Consider the following 14,548-nt stretch of genomic DNA (forward strand, 5'->3'; position numbering starts at 1 on the left):
CTGAAATTTAATTAAGAAAATGAACAAAAAAGTGAGGTACTGAAATGTCATCAAGCATATTTAACGGAACATGGTATTGCTTTTTTTCTTTCCTGTCATGAGGAACTAGGAAAGTTTTAAATATGAAGGAATATCACTGAAAAGCAACTGCAAAAGCAAACACAATTTATAGAAAAAAAATCGTGTCGTGATCTGCTAAATGCTACCATATAACTTGAGTATATCCATAGTGAAAAAAAGTCCACGGTTTATAAATCACAAAGAATTGAAGATAAAACTATGATACAAAAAGTTAGACTTTGAAATGTACCAGTGCACATTGCATGGAACTTGCTCTTTATGCTAGTATCATTGTAAAGCGGATAACAACGGTTTCTATTTCATTTCGCAGAATTCCTTCTTACTCTGAAGTTCTGTTCGTAATTGTCTGAATTTTGATATGATATCTTCTTTCGATTTGCACTCTTTTACCTGTACCATGATCTCTGTATCAAGATCTTACATTTGATAATCGCCCTTTCCATAAACGATGTTCCACGCAAGGAAGAGAATCCTACAATAATTGTTTATTTTTTCTGTGGTCTTTTAAATGATACAGGAAATTACATACTCTTAGCATTTAAAAATTTCGAGTGATCCCCAGTGACCCATAATAGTTTTTTTTTTCAAACTGCGCAATGTTAGGATGTTAAACAAACATTTACAATTTTACACTTGTTCTTTAGTTGCAAACGAAGAACCCAACACCATCACAAACACACGAATTTTGGTGGCCATATAACACTAATAACGAAAGTGATACGTGCGGGACAATACATGTCCAAAGTATTTTTGGAATGAATAGCATTTTATATATATATATATATATATATATATATATATATATATATATATATATATATATATATATATATATATATATGTGTGTGTGTGTGTGTGTGTGTGTGTGATCAAAAATTTGATTTTTCCAAGTCTTTAAAAGATCTGTTCAGATAAAGACCACTTGGAATTGAAATTGAGCATATAGGTTTCAACACATGTGAAATATCATAATGCCGTTTACAGTAATTTCATATCTCAAACCCCTCTGGAAATATGTGAAATTATGGTAAAGTTGGTTATATTGCTTAAAGTTACGGAACTCCAAGTACTTATGATATTTGTGGTTATTGGAAACCACCTGGGTAATTTAATGTTACATTTATCTAAGCACATTTCCAATTAAAGTCAACGGAGGAAAACCACAACTTCAATTCCTTGTAATTTAGATTCTCCTTTCCAAAGTGCGCCACATTGTAACAGTAGTAATCGATATTAAGGTACTCAGGGTGTGCATGAAACCATCAGTGTCACTTGCATTATTACTAATGTAGAATCATCCAAAATTTAATTATGTTTCGATGTTTCCGATGCCTTAGTGTCCTAAGTGTGCAAACTGTATGGCAAGTGCAGCATTGTAAGTTTCTGTTTAACATGTAGATTTGAAATATGTAATGAGTTGATGTATTGCGATTTGAAACAAATACAACTTTTGTTGTGTTTTCAATATTGTTATCAAGTTATCAATCAAGTTATATTGTAATGTATGTCAGTCAGTGTTCCCCTGTTGATATTCGCGTGATGCTAAGTTTAAGCGTTTTGTATCTATTAGTTCAAAAGTTACAAGGGTGTATCAAGAAAAATGGTCCACTCTGTTTAAATTAGGGTATTTCCTAAATATAAAAGGACGCACCTTCTAAACTAGCTTCAAGGAGAACCAAAGTAAATCATGAAGGATTAGCTCCATTGAATAATATTAAATGCTGCTCGAAGCGACCTAAAATTTTGAATGTGTTTGGAATATGTATTATATTACAACAGTCTGGAATTAACCTGTTTTTAATCAGAAGTGGCTGAATGGACTGACATCATATGTTGAAGTACTACTACAGCTTATTTTGTGTACTAAAACCACATCTCATGGTAGCCACCTTGAAGTAGGTCATTTTGAATTAAGATGTACACTTATGTCCAAAATTATTGTCGCATGTCTATAAATACGTTGTTGTAGGAACAGAATTTGATAACAAATTCACCAGGTATTTCTCACAATGTCATGTATGTGTATAATCAAAGACATGTATCTGGCAAATTTCATTTCAAAAGATCAGTAAATAAGAACAGCAAAACGAAAATAAAACTTTTTTTCATTTATCGACATTTTGTTTTACTCATTCTAATTTTCGTATTTGTAATGCTCTTCCTACGAAATTTACCACAAATTTCCCGATTATAGACGTTGTATCAGTATTAAAAGTACTCTGAAAAATCGTTATCAAATTATATTCTTACAAGAAGAGAGTTATAGATATGCGACAATCATCTTGCACCTGAATGTACGTCTAAAAGAAATCGAAAATTTATTTTCGTCCAGATAAATAAGGACAACCCTATAATATATATGGTTTTATGATAGTGCGATTAAGTTATTTTATATGCGTGTGTTAAAGAGTTAATAAAAGTTTTATAGTGAATCTTAGTTCTGCATATACTTTCTGCAACCGCCTTCTTTTACTACTGAAATGGTAGTTTGATAAGATAGTGTTGAGTTCCAAACTACCTATCCAGTGCTTTTGTGTGTATATTCAGGTGGTCTATGCTCAGAGAGCACGGAGTAAATTTCTCTAAATGAATCAGGTCTTATGGTATGTTTATTCTGATGAGCCAAGCTAACTCTTTTCCACATTTTTATGGGTCTTCTGTTGTTTTCGCTCGGGGCAGATAAAATAAGTTAGGAGGTCTGTGCAAATGAAAAATCGGGCTCATTATTTTTTTAAATGATATGTTTGTTGGGATTTGCATGGAGTAATTGTCTGTTTTATTCAGCTTTTGAAATTTAAGAATATCGTGAATGTTTTGTCTATCTCTATATAGGGTAGGTAAATAACTTAAAGCGACTCCTAATTATAACTTCTAAACTAATTGACAGAAATCGTTGTAGTAATGTTCCAAGGTATTATAAGAAAGGGGAAAATGTTTGACATACTGTACAATATCAGTAAATTATCAGTGCTGCTCTATCTATGTGAAGTTTCATTTTTCAAATAGCAGGTTATTGTATATTTCGAATCTACATGAAAAATGAAATACTAAAATACATCTTTTGATAAGTTTTGTCAACTAAAAATGCTATAGTATCACAAATATCCAAATTTCGAAGGGTTCTACAATACTAATAAAATAACAGAGATAAACGAGGCGTTGCATATCTGAAGCAACTTAGTGTCGAATACCATGACTATGATAGAACACATTTCTGCTTAGGTAAGTATCATGTCTACGGAGTTACATAGTTTCCAACAGACGAAATAATCATATTGCAGTTTACAGCAATTTGGTATCTGAAATCATTCTTGATTTGTGATAAACATAGGTAAAGCTATTAAATCCTATAATGTTATACGAGTATGTAGATGCTAAAGAAGCAATGACCATTTTAAACATTTCCCACAAATTTGTTTTTTAAAGCAGTGTTGCAAACCCTAGAAATGTGTATCACATCTCTGGTAAGGTTTGACACATCAAATTGCTGCAAACGATATGATTATTATGTAATTTGGAAACAATCTAACTGCTTAGATATAATAATTGTGTTATTAACATTTTCCAAATAAAGCCTGTATGAAATAACGAAATTTTCAATTTCTTGTAACTTCGTTGTTACAAATATATCGTATCATGGTCATAGTATCGGACACTAAGTTACTTCAGATATTCACCGCCACATTTATCTAAGAAGTTTTATTACTTTATATAACCCAAATTTAGGATATTTGTGATACTGTAGGATCCTTAGTTGGCAACAGTGAATAACATTTTGCTATTATAATGTTTGGTTTTGCATGTAGACTCGAAATATGTAATAACCGGAAGTAGTGAAATTTGAAGAAATGAAACTTTATATTGAGATGGCAACGCAATGAATCTGGCGATACTGTCGAGTATGTTAAACTTTTTCCCTTTTCTGATATTTACTGGGTACAAAATTTATGCTATTTCTGTCAATTAGTTTTGAAATTACAACGAGGGATCGAGGGTCCGGTAGAAACAATTTACCACTTTCAACAGTTTGTCACAACACGACGGCGCAGTGAGCATAAAACCGAGCAGGGTAAGTTTAGCAGGAAGTATGCCATTTTAGTTACAATGGAGCATTGAGCCAAGACGCATCGCGTTTTTGTGATTGATGAGTATTTCAAAAGTGGTGACAGTGCGGTAGCTACGCAACTCAAGTTTTGACAGCACTTCAACATTGGGAGACATGGAAGTGGAAGAGTATCAGAACGGCACATCATTCGAAGGTGGGTTGATCAGTTGCGTGCCACAGTAAGTGCCACCAATAAGAAGCCACTGGTAAAGCCGAGGAGATTGTAGACACGAGAAAACATTGAGTGGGGACGGAATACTATTCACAGGAGTCCTGAGCGTTCAGCAAACAAACAAGCTGCAGGTTTAATAATGTCAAATGTCAGATAGAAGTTTGCGCCTCACTCTCCTTAGCTCTTTATCGTCCATACAAAACGTAGAAGTCTGATAAGTTATCCGAGCGCGATTATGCTATTATGCTGATGAATGGAAACAATTCTCTGAGAAGAAGGAAGCTGAGAAAACAGAGAAATATCTCTCTCCCTCAGAAAGCCAGAAAACGAAAAAGACTAGAAGCTGAAACAAGAAAGAAAACCACAATTACAAAACCACACAATCAATCTCAGTTATGCGCTAAGTGTAATGAACTAATAATCCTCACTGATAGCCCTACATGTATCAGACGTGCCAAAATATTTCACTCTAATTATATCAGCAATTGGTACAAATATTTTTCCCAAGCTTGGAAGATTCTGATTCAGATGAGGAATTCATGTGCGAAAATTGTTTGCAATTTGCGTGATAGTGATAATGATATTGACATTCCTTTCATATTCACCTTAAGCATTAAAAATAGCATAAGCTTGTACTTTGGGAATTTGTAAGACTGATGAACACCGTGTAATGGTACATTACAATTTAATGTAATGATATTTTGATGGGAGGGTCCCAGAAATTTTTGCACCGACTGTACTTCCTATTTAGCAAAAATTTCTTTCGATCCATATAAATTATTTATTTGTTCGTTATTTTATTCCAAATTAACAAGGAAGGCGGTAAAAAAATGTTTAGGAATCATATTTTGGGGGATTCATATCTTTATTTATATATTAACTAATTATAAATCTTATATATGCATATTTTAAATGGACGATTACAAATCTCACGGTGTCAGTGCTATTCGGAAATATAGTCCCACCATTGGATGGAAGTTTAGAATAATTAACCAATCTAAATTTTGGCACAATATTTTGGACTCTCCTCACCCCTCTTTTGGTACCAATGTTCATCTAAAGATCCGGTTCAATCCAGATTTTACCATTTTTTTATTCGTTTTAAATACTCCACCGCCAAAAAAGCTTTACTTTGATTGGTGCAGTTACCCACGCTACATATTAAGGCGCGATCATCTTCACTCTACATCGCCCAGAAGAATAGTCAAGATGCGTGTCTGATCCGCCAGCGAATTGAGAGGATTTGTAGCAGAATAGCCGATTAAGACAGGTAAATTGTATATCCAGGTCAAAACTACTCTACCAGGAAGCACAGGAGCTAAAATTTAGACAATCTTAATAGTTAAAACAGACTAAAATCTCAGTGAAAAGTAGCCGGATACATAGGACGCCATGCCGGATGTAAATATTTAGTGTGGACAGGTTCGACATTACGTGCGTTTAATTTGGTGTGCTAAACTTTTCATTTGCTTCGATTTAGAAATTTCAGAACAGTGATTATCCTTTTCACCCCTCCCAATATCTTATACAGCTAAGACCTGTCCGAGTAGTAACTTATTAATATAGATAGTAAGTGATTTTTCTTACTAACCTACATGGCGGTATTCTGAGTTTCGGAAGCTTTGTAACATGAGAATGATCGCTTAGGTTAACTTTAAGGGCTCCTGTTTTCATCCCGAATTTGGATAGCTTCCAGTAGGGATGGGTTAAATATTTAATTATCTAGGTTTCCTTCCCTTTTAGGGAGGGGAACCTCAAAATTAATAGCTTTAGTATGTTCCCCTGGAACACGTTTTGACCAGTATCTGATAAAATATCATGAGTTAATCAGGACTAATTGGTTCAGTTTTCACCGTCCATTTCCTTCCCCTACATCAGCTAGAGCCGATTTGAACAAAAATGGTAAACTCTGATGAGTTCTATGTGTGTTAAATGGATAATAAGATTAATGGTAGTGATGATTGGTGTGTATTTGCATGATGTGTCTTGTAGTTTAAGTAGTATGTGTATATTTGTAATGTAGTAAACATTTTCTTGTAGTAGTAATTGTGGTAGTTAAGTGATGAAAGAGTGCGTGAGATAATTAAATATGGACAGTGTAGTATTTACTATGCGATATTTTTTTTTATTCCGTCATTAAATGAACTTATAAACAATATTTGAAAGTGAACGTAATATAGTACAATAATCCTAAGTACAAGGTCACATTTCGTGGTTTACAGTTCGAACAAATAGTTACTAGCGCCCTTGTGTCGAAATTCCGTACTATCAGTCGTGCATATTTTACCATTGAACCCAGTTAGTGATTTAGGTTTTACAAAATTGACCTTTATTTTCGAATTAAAACCGAGTAAACACGATTTCCGGCCCATATGAACAGATAGTTGGATAATGTGATTTGACACTTTAATATTCTGAAAACTACAACATTCTGTGTAATCCAGTAATGAAAATATTTAAGTAAATAAACTATGCATAGATTCTTAACCGAAGTCAGCCAATGTGATGCTATTTCCGTTCTGAAATTGAGATATTGAATTCCAATTCTTTTCTTGTAGTTGCAGAATAATTTTCATTGTTGCTGTCAGAATGCTATCACATTCAGCAATATTATCGCACATATTTTATTTTTTGTGAATATTTCTATATAGAAATTTGTTTTAAAACAGCTGCGAAGTAAGATATAGGATGGTTTGTGTGGCAAAGAAGTTTTGGGTTCGAGTAATGTTTCTTGCGTGTTTGTCGGGACGCGATTTTTAGATTTTTTTTTAAAATATATGATGAAAAATGTATGTAGGCTGGGCGTAGATAGAGTAGACAGGGTGTTTTTTAAAATATATCGTCGTAGTAAATGGAAAAAGATGATGATATGAATATATGAATATTTATTTGAATATGAATATGAATATTGTAGTAAAAGTGAATAGATGATAGGACACCCGTATAGTGTATACATGGGCCCGGTGTATTTTAGCCATATGTTGATATATATATATATATATATATATATATATATATATATATATATATAGATGAAACGTAAATGTGTGGTGAGAATCGTTTCGAGTTCTGACCTCCACGCCGAGACATCACTCGACAAGGTAGGCGAGTTATATATCAGCATGTATTATTACTTCGCAGTTGAGTATGCCATAACAGTAGTATTTATTTATAACAATTTCGTCTGACAGCAGGGTAGGGATAGCATCATGTAATGGCTAACTAAATGTAATTGTTCATCGATCACGATACCAAATAGTTGGCGTTTTGGGCTGTTGTGAATTATGTTTACAGTCGGTTATGAAAGAGAAGATCCTATGACTCTGAGATTTTTTTTCTTTCATATTACGCTACCATACAGTGTTTGTAGACTGAATAGGACAGACAGGATTACAGAATCGAAACAGTTAGTTATTGAAATTTATTTTACCGTACCCGGGCATCGACCCCTCCCCCCTTGAATATTTTCGTTTTCTTTTCTTAGTTCCCAAACTAGATAGTGATGGAAATTAATCGATGCCTCAGAATTTAGCGCATTCTGCGAAGGGGAGCTATCGGTGAAGTTTGGCAATAGAAATCACCGATCCAAAATTCAGTTTATTTAATTTTGGCAAATCACTAATTAGGGATATCTTAGCTATTACTCTAGTTTCATTACTATTCTGGAATCTTTAGTTTCCGAGAGGTCGGATGATTTTTTTTGTTTGAAATTCTAAATTAACGCCTTCTCTAACCTTCCGGAGGATTCCGGGATCTGCAAGGTTGTTGACCGGATACGGCGAGTGGTGGGATATCCCTAAAGCCTTTGTCTTTCCGAAAATCCCATCGGGGACACAGACTTGTCTCATCTTCGCAGACATCTTTTTCGGCTATTTATTTGGTAAGCCGAACCCCTTTCGGCATAAAAGAGAATATTTGGTTATGTTATGTTGTATACGTAAATTCGACCACTTATCTTTCGTAGTTGTAGTGTTCTGTCTCCTCTCTCTTTACCTATACTTCTTCTCTAGAGTTTTTTTTATTTTCAACCTTCCCCCCCAGATTTTGAAAGTATAATATATCAATGAATTAATGTATAATTTTTTTTTAACCGAAATGACCAACTGAGACATCTCAAGACACGATTCGTTTGATGAAATAGTTAGGGACTGGGTTTACATTATATTTGACCCATCGACGGGGTGAGTAACGATTCGGTACACCGTAATTTTCCACTTTCATTCCTTCACCATTGTCCGTCTGGGATTTTTTTTTTATCCAGTGGTCACTTTCCATTTAGTTCATTTCCGTGAATGTTGTTGTAATATTGGGCCCAAAGTTAAGATAAAAAATTGTTTGGTTTCTATATGTTCATGTATTTAAGAATGTTCTGTGTTACGTGCCTGCCTCACAAGTTTTTTTTTTTCTTTCTTTGATCTACTCTCCAATTGAATATGTGAAAATTTTAAATTAATAGACGCGCGGTATAAATGAAAATAATATTTTATGATGATATGTCGGAAGTTTTGTTTTTTGGTGTAATGTTGTAACCTTCTTGGACAAATTAGTGTTGGGGTCATGTAATTAAATGTGTGCGCGTGTATTGAAAAAATATATATATATATATAGAAAGAGACGTCGAAATGTAAATATATATGAAATATAGAATATTAAAGTGAAATGTAAAATGTTAAATTTAGAATATGGATATATGTAAGAGCACCGCATCTGCCCCATACGTTTATTGGTTGCCATGGGTTTTAAGTAATGTTTTCCGACGAATGGAATGATGTAGCCTAATTTTCTTTTTAAGAATACCGCCGCGAATTTAAATAATTTTCTTTGTTCTGAATAAAGGTAACTAGTGATCAGTAATGTAAACAGTTTCAATGGCATGCATTTCAAAATAACGGCAGGTCTAAAACGTAATCCAATCCCTCAACAAATATTATCCTTTAGTGATCAACCAGAAATTTCTTTTTTGGAAAGTGTACCTAGAATCCCCCCTGTTTTCCAATGTGTATCCTATGACTTAACCAGTGTTTACCACGATATAAATCATCATAATCCTCCCAACTAGTGAAGATCTTCTCAAATATAAATACTATGAGTAAAGGTTATAAGTAATTCACAAATAAAGTGTTATGATGCGTCCAAGTGACGAATGACTAACTAGTGACCTGGAGTTACTAAATAATGAATCCAAAAATGGACTGAACCGAGAGGAGAATTCTCCTCTGACCAAATATCGTCGTTGAAATCCCTAGATGGGTAGAATTTTCAATATGCAAATACAGCTACAAACTGGTAGTTCGTATATACTGGACAAATGGTTATTTTAAAGCAAAATATATGTGTATAAACATAAACTGAATTTAAATCGAGTGAAATGTGTTGGACACTACCTTTAGTGCATTAACAGTGATCTCGAATGCTCGAGTTTGATATACGCTACAGGACGTATAAGAATATTTTTTTTAATGTCTCGACGTGAGGTAGAGACTCATAAGTACTAGTACACCTGAGGTTTTTTTTTTCTTTCCTCTTTGTCCATTTTTTTTAAAAGTGAAATAAGTGTCTTCTTTGCGTATGTCGCAAATCATAATTTGCTTTAGCATGCCTAAGATATAATATATGTAATTATTTTTTTTTTTATTTGTCAAGATGATTGAATATATATAAATTTACTAAAATATAACTCTATGTATTCTATTAATATATAACCAAGAACTTGTGCTTTAAGATTTTCTTTGTAATTATTTTTCCTTTTCACCATGAATGTAATAAACTATTTGTACCCTTGTAGCTAGTGGGTTTCATTTAAACATACATACACTGTCCTGAGTGAGTGAGCGAGTGAATGCATGATAGATTTAATTTAAGTAATTTTAGTAATATCATTTGTCATATTAACATCTATAATATATGTGTCATGTTTTAATATATGTGTTAAGGTAAATAACCTAGGTCATGAAAGACCGCTACTAACAAATTTAAAGTCAGCTCTAGGAGTGAGACGAAAATAACCGGATGAGCCTAAATACGACATCTTTCTTCCAGGAAGTTGAAACTCTTATTGAGACGATACACAAATCTTATATTGAGTTTATAAGATTATTTTTTTTTCTTTTCTTGGCTAATTCATATGTGTGGTCGATCTCAGATCATGGAGTTCAGATATTGGATATTTATCAATTGTTGTTTGAGATTAAATTACAAAGAATTAAATTTCACTTTTCTCATTTCCAGGTCTAGGTCTGGGCAACCCCACGAACGTGGTGCCTGGAGCTAGGTCTGGGTGGTATGAGGGAACATGTGTCTATTCCAAATCACTTCAAAATTGATTCTCCACTAATAGTATTTGTAACGATTTACCGGATAATAACCATTCGAATTCATTACTATATCTCCTAAAACATCCAGTAATCCATTCTCCTTTAAAATCCTCAATCTTTCCTTTTCCTTCTCCTTTTTCTTTTTTCTTTTCTTATTTCTTTCTACTTCTTTCCCATCCTTTCTCTTCTCACTCTTTCTTTTCTTATTTCTAACAAAACTGAAAAACTAATTAGGTCGTGACTGGGAGTAGTCGCTATCAGCACGGTCAATAAATTCGATTCGATAAGTTTCTTCGGAAGTCCGATTTGGGATAATTACCTCTAAAATGAACATATACAGAAACTAAGAATAATAATATAATTTATTCAAAATTTACCTTACTAGAAAATATTTACAGTTTCAATTAGTAGTAGATATTTCATTATCACTCTTTTGCTAAGTTCAGGCGACTCCTCCTTCAACCACGATGTTTGTTGTCACACGCCCTAAAATAAATTTACGTTTTCAGAAGTGGCGAACCGTGACAACAAGTTAAGTTAAAACAACCTAATTATATATATCGTTTTTCAACCGGTAATATAAAGTGAGGAATTTAAGATTTGTTGAGACGAAAATAGACATTTTTCACATATTGGGAATTTTTTAACTATAAACTTTGCTATATGTGTTTTATATTAAAAGTTATGATCCAGTATCACATAATAAGCTATACGTATTAAAACATATGTACAACTTAAGCATTCAATTATACCTGTGGAAGCTTATGTAATAAAAGGCAAAGTTGCGATCAAAAAGTGACCACTATTGGAACATTTAACCTATATATATATATATATATATATATATATATATATATATATATATATATATATATATATATATATATATATATATATCATAAATTTATTTTACTCCATGCAACAAGTGAACATTAGCGGTTGATACCGAAAAAAAAACACTTGATTTTCTTACACATAGATGTAGAACTAGAAGCAACGAAACCTTCCTACTATTCACGTCTCGTTGACGGACATTTCTCCGAACAACCATTTCACTCCTTACCTCGGCGTGGTATTCGATTCCAACCTTAATTGATAAACATACTTTCAGATACTGGCTTTGGAAACTTCGTATATGTTGAAACTTTTACGCCGTCTTACATGTATCACTAAGATCGTAGTGCAGATGTATTACTGAAGACATACAGAGCTTTTCTACGACCGATTCTAACCTTTGGTCACATCGCCTGGTGTCACAAATTACTTAACCTTTCCGAGAAGTTAGTATGTTATTCACCCAGCCCAACATATGAAGTTATCTTACCCAAACTGCATTACTTGTGGGGATCTATATTTTTCCGACATTATTATTCATTTTGTTATACTCAGGACAAAGTGCATTTAATCCCGCATTAATTCCTTATATCTTGAAATATCACTACTGCATACCCACACATATGCTGTTTCTCGATACTAACATTCATCACTCAACATTTTCACTATTATTTACGTTCGTACTGCAAATATTGGCGAAGTAGGTAGATAAATATTTGATATTTATCCCATTACTGAATATCTCCCCCGTATTTTACCAAGTATTACTCGTTTTCACACATTATCCATATTGGGCTTTCATTATGTCTACATTTGTCTCGAGTCGCCCAGAGAAAAATGATTCAACCATCATGAATATTAATTGACATTCCTATTACGTTTGTAACGTGAATGCATTTCATCCCATATCTTTATTATCATGTGATTTACTTTATCATAGGTATCCTGCAGCTATATTAATATATCTTATCTCAGTACTCTTACTAGTTTTTTTTTTCATTCTGAAGATTAAAAGGAAAACGTAAATCTTTTGTTAATTCATGTGTTTTAACTCATCAGAGATTTCTTATTAAAAAAAAAATCTTTCCATGTTCCTACCTGTAATATTGCACCTTGACACTATAGTATTTGTTTCCTAATATACATGAGCATTCTCTAAAGCTTTTAGCAATGAAAAGCCTCAGCCTATAGGGGCCGGCATTAGGAAAGAGTAATAGTTACTTCAATAAGAAAGCTGATGAATAAAGAAATACCACAACCCTAATCTCTCAGCTTAAAGAAAATAAGAAAAAAGAAAAAAGAAAACGCACTATAAGAAGTATCCAATATATCAACTGTTGTATACTAGTAGGCAGAAAATAGTGAACGATTCATACTTTTAATTACTTATTCATGTTAAATCATACTTTAAAACAATCTTTTCTTAAATTCATAATGAAAGCGGTAAGAGTTTAATAACTTCTCCTTTATTATATTGTTAAATCTTCAAACTGAAAACAAATGTTAGATAGACAACAAATGCATGATACGATGAATGAACAATGAAAAAAAAAACATATTATGGAAGTATGTTATCTAAATTTCATTTTAAGGTGTGACAATTAATGAAATTAGTCATGCTATATAAAACTTGGTTAATTCTTATTTCGCATGAGTACAAACGGGTGCATAATACGCCGTAGATAAAGGTCGACATTGCGTATCAGTCTTCGCTTAATTTCCAGATAGCAACACAAGATAACTAACAAGTGGAACCACCACTAGTGATCCATTTGAATATTGAGCATTTGTACAATATTTTATTCACATTGTATGGGGATGGAAAGCCTAAACATCAAACTCACTACAACCAATAAAGTAAATGATTCCACAAACTTACGGAATCTATCCTTTAGACAGAGATTTTTACTATGCATTGTCTTAGCAAAAATTTGTGAACAGCAACACATAGCAAAATATGAGTTACTATTGCTGTCAGTAAATTTTGAGTTACCATGTAAATTTTAAAATTACTTTTGAAAGAATAACGGTTTAGAGACCTGAAAACTAACAAGTAGTCTATCAATCAGTTTTCGTAACTATAAAGTTCAAAAGGTGATAGATCTGTGAATCAGAAGAGTAATTAAAATTAAACTAGTATCATGTAATGTTATTTCAACCTAAATTAGAACAGTTGAGTAGCTTTAATAAAACATACTCAGAAGAAAGTATAACTCATTTAAAGTCATATTAAGTGGTGTTTAATTTAGTTGTAAATTCAATCCTTTCAGCCAAAATCTGATTTTCTAATTGTATACTTAAAAATTGGCATGGGATTCATTCACACTGTTGATCGAATTATGTTTGCTTACCCATTCTATCATTAATGCAACTTGCTCTGCTTGCAGTGCTTTTTCTTCTAAATTAATTTCCTTTTCCACATCCTGTGCACACTTCCCTATCCGGGAGTTATCAGGACCCGTCAGTGTTAGACTTATCCAGCCGAGGGCGGTTACTGTTGCGGTTACTTAAGGTAAATGGAGTTACCCTCTTTAACAAGGAAAGCTATCCAACTTCTCGACGAGTATGCCATTCAAACTTGTACAGGTAGAAGGACATACTGAAAATGGAAATACGCTTACTTGTACGATTCGCAACGTCCTGGAACAGGAAGTAGAATGATCTTCCCCCATAGCCCATGAAAGTTATGTACTCTGGTCATACATGCCGGAATGTGACACATTGGAACTTGTTTCCTCACGAAGACAAATATTGTTAACTCAAGATGATAACAGTTGGTGGTGATTGGGATCTCTGATACGTCATTGATGCGAATCGATGTCAAATGAAACACGATACGTGATCGTAAGTTCCAAACGAACACGTTTATCCGGTGGAGAAAAGGGACACGCTGAAAGCGCAACGCAAAAATGGCTTTCTATTATTTTTATTGTTATTAGTGTGACTATTATTATTATTATTATTATTATTATTATTATTAGTAGTAGTAGTAGTAGTAGTAGTAGTAGTAGTAGTAGTAGTAGTAGTAGACCAGCAGCAACA

The 14,548-nt window shown here is 33.2% G+C and overlaps 1 protein-coding gene across 2 annotated transcripts in view; it reads left to right on the forward strand.

Annotated features, from left to right (window-relative positions):
* Apoltp (Apolipoprotein lipid transfer particle) overlaps nt 1-14,548 on the forward strand; it is a 6,186,292-nt gene that overhangs the window by 2,354,862 nt on the left and 3,816,882 nt on the right. The gene's annotated exons all lie outside the window — the stretch shown is intronic.

Source organism: Thermobia domestica, chromosome 6, assembly GCF_964235325.1.
Source record: "Thermobia domestica chromosome 6, izTheDome1.hap1.1, whole genome shotgun sequence".
NCBI lineage: Eukaryota > Metazoa > Arthropoda > Insecta > Zygentoma > Lepismatidae > Thermobia > Thermobia domestica.